Here is a 10,564-nt window from a genome sequence, read left to right as displayed (position 1 = left end):
ATTCAGTTCTGGGATTATCCCTCAGATTTTCCTACAAACGTTTATACATGAAAGACGTAGAAAGTGATACGGTTAACATGAAAAAGAAAATCTTATGTATTATTACTACATACGAGACTCTACATCACATTAACAAACAGTTATGTGAGAGAATACAGTACTGAGGGCAATGCTGATATCTCCTCATGAAGAGCAGACTATCATTGGAGTGTGTACAGTATGAGTATATTGCTCTTTTGTTTCCATGAGTGAGAGAGTAAGAGAGAGAAAGAGAGAGAGAGGGAGAATTAAAGAGCTAGATAGAAAAATAGGGGGTGGAGGGCCTCTGGAGGCCCCTGGACCAGCATTCACCCTGCTGCCAGGCACGCTACGCACACCAGAGACCTTGTTTACTCAGCAGCCCTGGAGAGGACTGGGCCTGAGATCTTATTTACTCAGAGCCTGGCCAGCCATCAGGTGCTGAGGGGATCTGGCCAGCAGCAAAAGCAAATACCACAGATCAAAACCAACCATGGAGGAAGAGTGGAGCGCACAGCCAAAGTCATGGTCAAGCGCTAATGTTTACTCTTTGGTTTGGAGGGCTTTTGAATGGACTCCATTTTGAAGAGCTCACATCAAATTGACTCAAGCCCTTCCGCTGCTAGCTAGCTGCCACCGCTAGCCACTCTTTATTGTTCATCTACCTACAGTAATGTGGCCCTCTCCTGTCTTTTAAACCTGCCACTGCCACTGGTCTCCGGGATCAGACGTGGTGTCGGGGGAGAGAGATGAAGACGAGAAAAAAAGGCTCAGCTAATGACTAGCTCTTATGCATCAGTGCACTTACTAATGAGCTTCCAGGGAGAGGCTGAAGGAGCTGGAGCGAAGGCTGAGTCGGGATGTGAGAGGCCTGGACCATCACTTCCCCGCTGTGATCCCTGCCTTTCCACTCACAGGGAGCCCGGGCTCCCAGCCACTAATGAGTGTTAGAGGGAAAGTCCAAGCCCGCGTCCACCTGCCAGCCTTCAGAGCCCAGCCCGGTGCAAGACAGTGGGGGTCAGACGCATTCCTGAGCTCTTAATAATTTACATCATATTGATTTCCTTACTGTTAGACACTCTCACCTGGATGGGCTCGCTCTTTCACAAAGAAGCACATTCCAACCAGAGAGAGGAATTATAACGATACAAAAGAAACCATGTCTCTCTGCCCAGGTTCCAAGTGAGTTAAATGTAACATTCAATTGAACCGTCTGTGATGTAGTCAGACTACTGTACTCTCTACATGTCAACTACGGGTCATATACAGGTACACAGTTTATGTATTTTTGCTTCTCTAAAGCCCTTACAGCTAAATATTAAATGTACTAATAACAGTGGTTCAATTGGTATGTTTACAATGTGCGCACGGTAAAGATGTGAGTATGCCTTCTATGTAATGTCAAAACACAGACATCACCTATGTACTCTCATTTGCATGCACCCTCTTCCTATATATTCATTTTTTCACTGAAAATATTTCTTCTTTTTTTTGACAGGAAATAAAAAAACAGAGAAGTTATTCAATCCCCCCCCCAAAAAAAAATCTATCAAAGGTAAGAAAATGCAAAAACGAAACTGAATTATGCAGTTAGCATTCTGTTTAACCTCTCATCAGAAACAGAGATGAGAAAATTAGTATTCTCCCATTGTCAATATGCTGATATGTATGCTCAATCCTTTAAATATTAATCCACTCAGAACATAGACTTTTCCTCGTTCTGATTTATAATTCAAATGATATGAATGTTACATAGGTATGGTGGCATTTTGCCCCTCAATGGTGCCACTTCCTTTACAATATTATCAGAGTCAGGCTTCTGAATAACTCTCTCCATCTTCCTGCTAACTACATGGGGGAGAGAGAGAACTTAAACGTTGAGTCTGTCGGCCTCTTGGTTAAAAAAATACCCAGACAGTGAGCGTCAGACAGCCATTATTGATGTAGTTATTTCCACTAATAACGTGTCTATTTGGCTGTACCCTTCAGTGCCACCCTGTGGTCAGCTGAAACAGCCATACAGCCATTGGGGCCACAATGTGTTCAGGAGGGATGCTATGCTATGCTAACGTGTTCAGGGGAAATTCTATGATATGCTATGCTCTCCTCTCCTCTCCTCTCGTCTCGTCTCCTCTCCTCTCCCTGACTCAATTACAAGAGTCCATATGGCAGGCTTTTACCCCAGCTCCGCTTGTCTGACTGCAGTGTGGTAATCTGACACTGTCACGCATGGCCAGAGCACCACTGTTTCATATCGCCAGTCACACAGGTATGTCTGCCTGTCCCACAGAGGTCACCATAGGAGCATTGGTCTGAAAAGATCAAGTTGTTTTCCTCTGCTTGAGAACGGATAATTAACACAGGTTGGGACAAGTACAGTACTACAGTATACCTGTGATCAGTAACGTCTCAAGTTTAGTTCACACACTGAGTGTACAAAACATTAGGAACGCCTTCCTAATATTGAGTTGCGCCACCCTTTTGCCCTCCGAACAGCCTCAATTCGTCAGGAGCATGGACTCCACAAGGTGTCGAAAGCATTCCACAGGGATGCTGGACCATATTGACTCCAATGTTTCCCACAGTTGTGTCAAGTTGGCTGGGTGTACTTTGGGTGGTGGACCATTCTTGATACACACAGGAAACTGTTGAGCATTAAAAAAAAACAGCAGCATTGCAGTTCTTGACACAAACCGGTGCGCCTGTCACCTACTACCATATCCTGTTCAAAGGCACTTAAATGACCTATGAATGGCATATATTCAGATGTAGGATCTTAATTTGGGCCAGTTTGCTATAACCAGAAAAGAATCCAGCAGCAACAGGAAATGTGAATTATTATTTTTTGTAGGGGTTGATACATTTTTCATCAGGGCAAATCAAGTCTGACATTTTAAAGTGGAAATGACAAACTTCAGAAGCATTTTTAAACCTTGACTATACTACACATTTGCATTTCCTGCTGTAGAGGAAAAATGATCAGCAACAAAAGAGTGATCAAACTAAGATCCTATATCTGTACACAATCCATGTCTCAAGGCTTAAAAATCCTTATTTAACCTGTCTCCTCGCCTTCATCTGCACTGATTGAAGTGGATTTAACAAGTGACATCAATAAGGGATCAATGCTTTCACCTGGATTCACCTGGTCAGTCTATGTCATGGAAAGAGAAGTCCCCACTGTTTTGTACAATCAGTGTGCAATTTAGTGTTCGAGTTGGGAAGCGACCACACATTTAATGCACAGAACAAGGCCCTCCCACAGGTGTTGAATTTTGACAACTACCTGTAAGTACCTTTTTGCTGGCCATTGATGCTATGAGAAAACGGTCATGTAATTTGCTTTATAAATGAACATTTCAAAACGACTCCAATAATAACATTGTCAATGTTCAATATTTTGGATCACCATCAATTATACGTCTTCTTTGGAGGGTAATATAAACGGTTCTGCGCTTGAGACACATGTAATGGTCAACCCTGCCCTCTACTGGCAAGACAACTGTTATGTGTCCTACTGGCACAGGTCAAAGAGCAAGTTTATAACGACATTGTGAATATAAGGGTGCAGTTCTAAAACATTGTGTACAAGGAAATAAACATATAGGATGCTGTACTACTGCATTATCCCAAACAGACCAAAGTCTGAAGTTTGGTGTAAGAAAGTGAAATCGTTCTCCAGCTGTGGCTGCATCATAAATGCAGAGTGAAGCTGACCAAAACACCCTTAACTGATGTGGATGGCGGATGATTGAGTAGAACATGAGACACATCACCATCAGGAAAAGTGACAACGTGATACTTACTCTAAGTGCATAACGCTTCCACTCCTTCCACTATAAGGTTTCAAAAATGTCTTTGACTTTGACGTACCTCGATATTTGATGTCGGTCTATGTTGGTCAATGTTTCCGTTGCTGTTAAACAATCTATTCAAATGTAAAAGTACATCGAAGTTCACAAGAACGCCGCTATCTACTGTGCCGCTCTATTAAGCATTTACCATATAACAAAACAATCTTTCTCTCAGAAACATAAGCCTGATAAAGTGTGTCTCGAGTGATGTGAAGCATTAGTAAGGAGTGCAAACATGAACCCATTGTTAAACAATGGGGTTTCCAGACAGCTTTTACCCCCAAGAGCCTAAACCTCCTTCTGCTGAAGTAATGACCTTGCATTTGCTTTCTGCCTCATTGGGTCTCCGTTTTAATTCTGGATGCACAAATGTCCTTAGAACAACCTGGTAATTTGCCCAGGCATGACTGTAATTGTTTATGAGGCTGTAAATTGCTTTGCAGCGCCTGACACTAATAGCCAGTGCAAATGGAAATTCATCACGTAGGCTATTTTTCTTACAACTACAATGTGTCCTATTTAAAGTGAACTAGTTCTATTTCCCGTGTAACTGCCTCCTTCCATTGCAGTTCCTCAGAGCATTTACAGAATGTCTGCCTATAAGACATTAGACCCGGTGGCCTATTAGCGGTGGGGGAAAGACAGTGTGGTTACAGTGTGATACCCAGATGGGTCGTGTTCACTTCGCAAGTCAGTGAGTAATCGATAGTGTGAAGGGCGTTGCTTACGCTTCTGCAAAGTCACATTTCCCCAAACAACATTGTTTACAAACCACTTTTCCAGATACCCCATGGCAATGCTCATCATGAAATCAGATGACGTACTTCTTATTCATGATTCTGATAACAGAGGATAAGAGCACCTACACAGTCCAGCACTAGTTAGACATGTTGTCATTCGAATACTGCACCAAAGCACCTGCAGAAACACATGAACAACTACGACATGGTCTTGACAGCTTGACGAGGACCTGTGAGAAGAGATTCTGGTATTTTGTTACATACGGACAAGCCACTTTAGAAGAGTTAGTTAAGGACCTAAGGCAGTGGAGAAGGTGTCCACTTGCTGGTGAGTGTGATTGATTGAAGTGTTCTTTGCCGCTGACTAAATTTCCCCCAGCTCAATTACTTACTTTTCCATTGCCTTATTGCTTTCTCCAATCAACAATTAGAAGCAGGTTAGTAAAGCCATGGCTAAAGTATAAATCTAGGACCCATATGGACTTTAACCTTTCTACAACTGAACTCTGAACTAATCAATCTTATGTATCTTTTTTTTTTTAAATGGTCAGCTGGTCAATTTCCTAATTTCCAACAACTAATATGTTGATCACAAGAATCTTTGTATTTGGATATACAAGTTATAAAAGTTAAAAGTAAAAGTTAAAAGTAAAAGATATACAAGTTATAAAATAGAACGTGTCAAAGCTGCACTACTTGAAACATACATATTGTTATCAATCCACCACACAACAAAAAATAAACAGATTGATCAGATTCATTATAAAGCATTGTTTTGTTGTTGCTAGTGTCTAGAGGTCAGGAGGTGTGTCTGAGGCTAGATTTGTCCTTTACAAATAGTTTACCTGATTGATTCTTACATTTTGAGAGGTGTAGTCCGTGTAATTAATTACAATTAAGTTTGAATGACTCCTTTAAGGTTAATGGACAATAGACATGTTTCATGCCCCTTAGAGCCGATGCCCACGCCCCTACCGACATCTAATTAGAGGGGGGGTTGCATCGGGGGGGGGGGGGGGGGGTTGCATGGGCTGCGTCTCTCAATCCACCACATCTGCCTACAGTATGTCGGCCTCCTGCAGTGGAAGGTGGTCAAGCTAAAGCGGTGTTTGTCAGACCACGAGGCATCCCGAAAAACGTCTGTAGCCGAACGGTTTGGCCTGCAAATGAATACCGCCTACATACCACTCTATGGAAAGAGGAGGCTCTCATGAATATGATGGTGTTCTCTCCATTTGCTCTAGGATGCCCACCAGCCTCACAAGACTCGTCTGAAGGTTGCTAAAAAAATGCATGTAAGTATATGGAAGTAGTTCACCCCCCCAAAAATAGGTTAAACATGGGTAAAAAAAATCCTGTTCTTTCTTATATCTCTCAGATATAGGACCGACACTTTAAACACTTTAAAACAAACTTCCTTTTGATTTATTTTGGTTATCTGTTTTTCCATGTAAGAATCTGTTATTCAATGTAAGAATCTGTTATTCAATGTAAGAATCTGTTATTCAATGTAAGAATCTGCTATTCAATGTAAGAATCTGTTATTCAATGTAAGAATCTGCTATTCAATGTAAGAATATGCTATTCAATGTAAGAATATGCTATTCAATGTGTTTCTATGGGCTAATAGCAGCAAAGCCAAATTCATCAAATACGTGTCTTTATTTTTATACCAAAAGGGGTCCTAAAATTCCAAATCAAATAACTAAATGATCCTTGCTATGACCATCTTCAAACAATTCCATATGTTGGCTTGGACTCTTAATAGGGATTAAGCTCGTTTTAGAAAGATATCCGGTGGTGACCCAGTCAGGATTCAGTGCCGGTTCAAGGAATATACTCTGAACAACATCAAATGTCTTATAGATTTCACACGTTTTTTCTGTTCTGTGTCAATTTAGTCTGGATTTTAAATAGTCGCTGTCGTAATGTGAATAAGGTTAAGGAACCTGATCTACAGTGAATAATTCTAAGTGTACATGATCATCATTTCCACAAGAGGGCGGCATAAAGCTTTTCATAAACCAATACATTCAACAGTGATAGCCTACAGTACGTTCTCCAAAAGAGTATGACTTGTTAGGTGAAAAAATAGAACATTTTAACATTTTAGCTTCCTAATCCATTCTGACCTCAGTGTTCAGAAATGCAGAAGACATTGTTATAGATGAAGGTTGTTGAACAAAGCAACCCAAATAAGTACGTTAAGATTAGGCATTATCGAGCAACTAGATATAAATACACTGAATTGCAAAAAAAAAAAAAAAAAAAAACAAGGAATTGCAACACACACTTCCTATCCAGGGAATAAACGTGTACCGTACATCATGCTGCCTCATGCTACAGAAACAGGAGATAGGCTCATGCCCTTTTGGGCCATTCTGGCTCGGATACGGCTTACTTAATAACTTACGTTTATCAAGTCACTAGATCTAAATAAACTAAAGGAAACAAAAACGAGCATGTATTTACATAGTATAGGGACATGTAACTTGCACAAATGATGCATTTGGGCTATTCAAAGGGATGAGGAGCACATTGAAGGAGCATGAGGCAACATTCTGTTGAAGATCATTCTAATCGGTTCTCTAAGGCAATAGCTATTATTTTTTTTACAACATGAAGGAAGGTTTAATTACAATTTCATCACTGTGCTGGGAGTGATAGGATATGAGGTAGCTCAAATTAAAACAATAACTGAGTTTCAGATGAGCTGTTCCAAACAAATTACGTCTGGGAAGGGGCTGTGTAGATTTAATAAACTGATCTTTTGCCTGGTTTTGGAATATTTGTCATTCATTAATTCCGCAGCTCATTTTCATGTAATAAAAGGTAACTAGTGAATTAGATTGCATCAAATGAGAGGTCCTCGTTATTCCTGGAAAACCTTGAATGACGCATCTTGAATTTCCAATCAGTATGAATGACCTGTCTGTAACTGATGCCATGCTGAGGTCTGATATGTCAAGCGACAATTTACAGTAGTGGAAAACTGAAAGTGAATCCAGGTTTCAAGGGAACTCTTGATTAAAGACGCTTACTGTAGGAAAGCCATACTACTGTATAATATTTTTTACCCCTTGTAATGGAATGTCCTTCACTGGGATATATTTTCACACAAATTCTCAATTACTGTTATTTGGGGTATTTTATCGCAGGTTATCTCACTCGGGTATAGCAGAAATATGTGGAGTGGTTGAAAAACGAGTTTAATTGACTCCAACCTAAGTGTATGTAAACTTCTGACCCACTGGAATTGTGATACAGTGAATTAATTGTAATTGTAAACCCCACAACTAAGTTGACTGTGCCTTTAAACAGCTTGGAAAATTCCAGAAAATTATGAACTTGGTACCTTCAGGCATTTGGAAATTGCTCCCAAGGATGAACCAGACTTGTGGAGGTCTATAATTTTTTTCTGGGGTCTTGGCTGATTTATTTTGATTTTCCCATGATATCAAGCAAAGAGGCACTGAGTTTGAAGCTGCCCCATATATACAGTAGAAGTCAGAAGTTTACATACACTTAGGTTGGAGTCATTAAAACTCGTTTTTCAACCAATCCACAAATTTCTTGTGAACAAACTATAGTTTTGGCAAGTCGGTTAGGACATCTACTTTGTGCATGACACAAGTCATTTTTCTAACAATTGTTTACAATTACAATTAATTCACTGTATCACAATTCCAGTGGGTCAGAAGTTTACATACACTAAGTTGACTGTGCCTTTAAACAGCTTGGAAAATTCCAGAAAATTATGAACTTGGTACCTTCAGGCATTTGGAAATTGCTCCCAAGGATGAACCAGACTTGTGGAGGTCTACAATTTTTTTCTGAGGTATTGGCTGATTTCTTTTGATTTTCCCATGATATCAAGCAAAGAGGCACTGAGTTTGAAGGTAGGCCTTGAAATACATCCACAGGTACACCTCCAATTGACTCAAATGATGTAAATTAGCCTATCCGAAGCTTCTAAAGCCATGACATAATTTTCTGGAATTTTCCTAGCTGTTTACAAACGCCTGAGGGTACCACGTTCATCTGTGCAAACAATAGTACGCAAGTATAAACACCATGGGACCATACAGCCGTCATTCCGCTCAGGAAAGAGACGCATTCTGTCTCCTAGAGATTAACGTACTTTGGTGTGAAAACAGCAAAGGACCTTGTGAAGATGCTGGAAGAAACAGGTACAAAAGTATCTATATCCACAGTAAAAACAAGTCCTACATCGACATAACCTGAAAGGCCGCTCAGCAAGGAAGAAACCACTGCTCCAAAACCGCCATCAAAAAGCCAGACTACGGTTTGCAACTGCACATGGGGACAAATATCGTACTTTTTAGAGAAATGTCCTCTGCTCTGATGAAACAAAAATAGAGCTGTTTGACCATAATGACCATCGTTATGTTTGGAGGGAAAGGGGGAGGCCTGCAAGCCGAAGAACACCACCCCAACCGTGAAGCACGGGGGTGGCAGCATCATGTTGTGGGGGTGCTTTGCTGCAGGAGGGACTGGTGCACTTCACAAAATAGATGGCATCATGAGAAAGAAAAATGATGTATATATATTGAAGCAACATCTCAAGACATCAGTCAGGAAGTTAAAGCTTGGTCGCTCCAAAAGGTATTGGAGTGGCCATCACAAAGCCCTGACCTCAATCCTATAGAAAATGTGTGGGCAGAACTGAATAGGCGTGTGCGAGCAAGGAGGCCTACAAACCTGACTCAGTTACACCAGCTCTGTCAGGAGGAATGGGCCAAAATTCACCCATGTTATTGTGGGAAGCTTGTTGGAAGGCTACCCAAAATGTTTGACTCAAGTTAAATAATTTAAAGGCAATGCTACCAAATACTAATTGAGTGTATGTAAACTTCTGACCCACTGGGAATGTGATGAAGAAATTAAAGCTGAAATAAATCATTCTCTCTACTATTATTCTGACATTTCACATTCTTAAACAAAAGTGGTGATCCTAACTGACCTAAGACAGGGAATTTTTACTTGGATTAAATGTCAGGAATTGTGAAAAACTGAGTTTAAATCTATTTGGCTAAGGTGTATGTAAAAGTCTGACTTCAACTGTAAGTCGTTTCTCCTTAACATATTCTACTCAAGTGCAAGATAATGTCAGTATAACGACAGGTTTCACATAATATATTTTGGGCTGAATGTGAATGTGGAAAGACAGCCTTAGGAAAGAGTCTGAAGGAAATGTGGCTGCTTATTTTGAAGCGTAGCATAATTTGAGAGTGTAGATTTAGGTGTGGAGAAGGGGTTTTCTGTTGGCAGTCCTCCAGAGGACCTTTGCTGTGCAGACAGACTACCCACAAAGAGAGTCCCTGGTGTGGGATGTGCCAAGCAGGCAGAGCTTAAAGAGAGGTGCTTGTCTGTGCCTGCAGAATTCAATGTAATGCACTTCCATGTGGTAAAGACACAAAGAGAGAGCTCTACGATGGAAGGGGATACGCTTTTGCCAGGTTGTTGCTTTCTATTGTAAGAAACTGCATTAGCAAGCTACATTTGAATGCTGCCAGCAGCTGAGTTTACAAACAGTCCATATGACTAGAAAATGTTTCACATTACAGTGGTTTTGTACTGATTCTAAGCCATCAAGATAAAAATGTGAAGCTTGCCGATGGGAAGCTGGCCGATGGGTTATGAAGAGATCACAGCCTTAGAACTATGGGAAGTCAATTTACATTAAGAAAAAGCAGGCGGGATCCATTGGGGCACAGCAGTTTCCATGGAAACGTCTAATCAAGCAGACCAATGGATCTGGCAGCAATGAGGAAATCACTCCATTGAGACCTGCCAGCAGTTTGACAACAGTAGTAATGAACTGGCTCCTTTCTAAACTACCCAAGAGGACACTAATAGTTTTGAGCTATTCCATTTCCTGTAACAGCCCTATCAAGAAATCTCCCTAAGAGAAAAAGACAGAAAACTCTA

Source organism: Oncorhynchus clarkii, chromosome 3 (assembly GCF_045791955.1).
Source record: "Oncorhynchus clarkii lewisi isolate Uvic-CL-2024 chromosome 3, UVic_Ocla_1.0, whole genome shotgun sequence".
In the NCBI taxonomy this organism is placed as follows: Eukaryota; Metazoa; Chordata; class Actinopteri; order Salmoniformes; family Salmonidae; genus Oncorhynchus; species Oncorhynchus clarkii.
Note: the sequence above shows the minus strand (reverse complement) of the source record.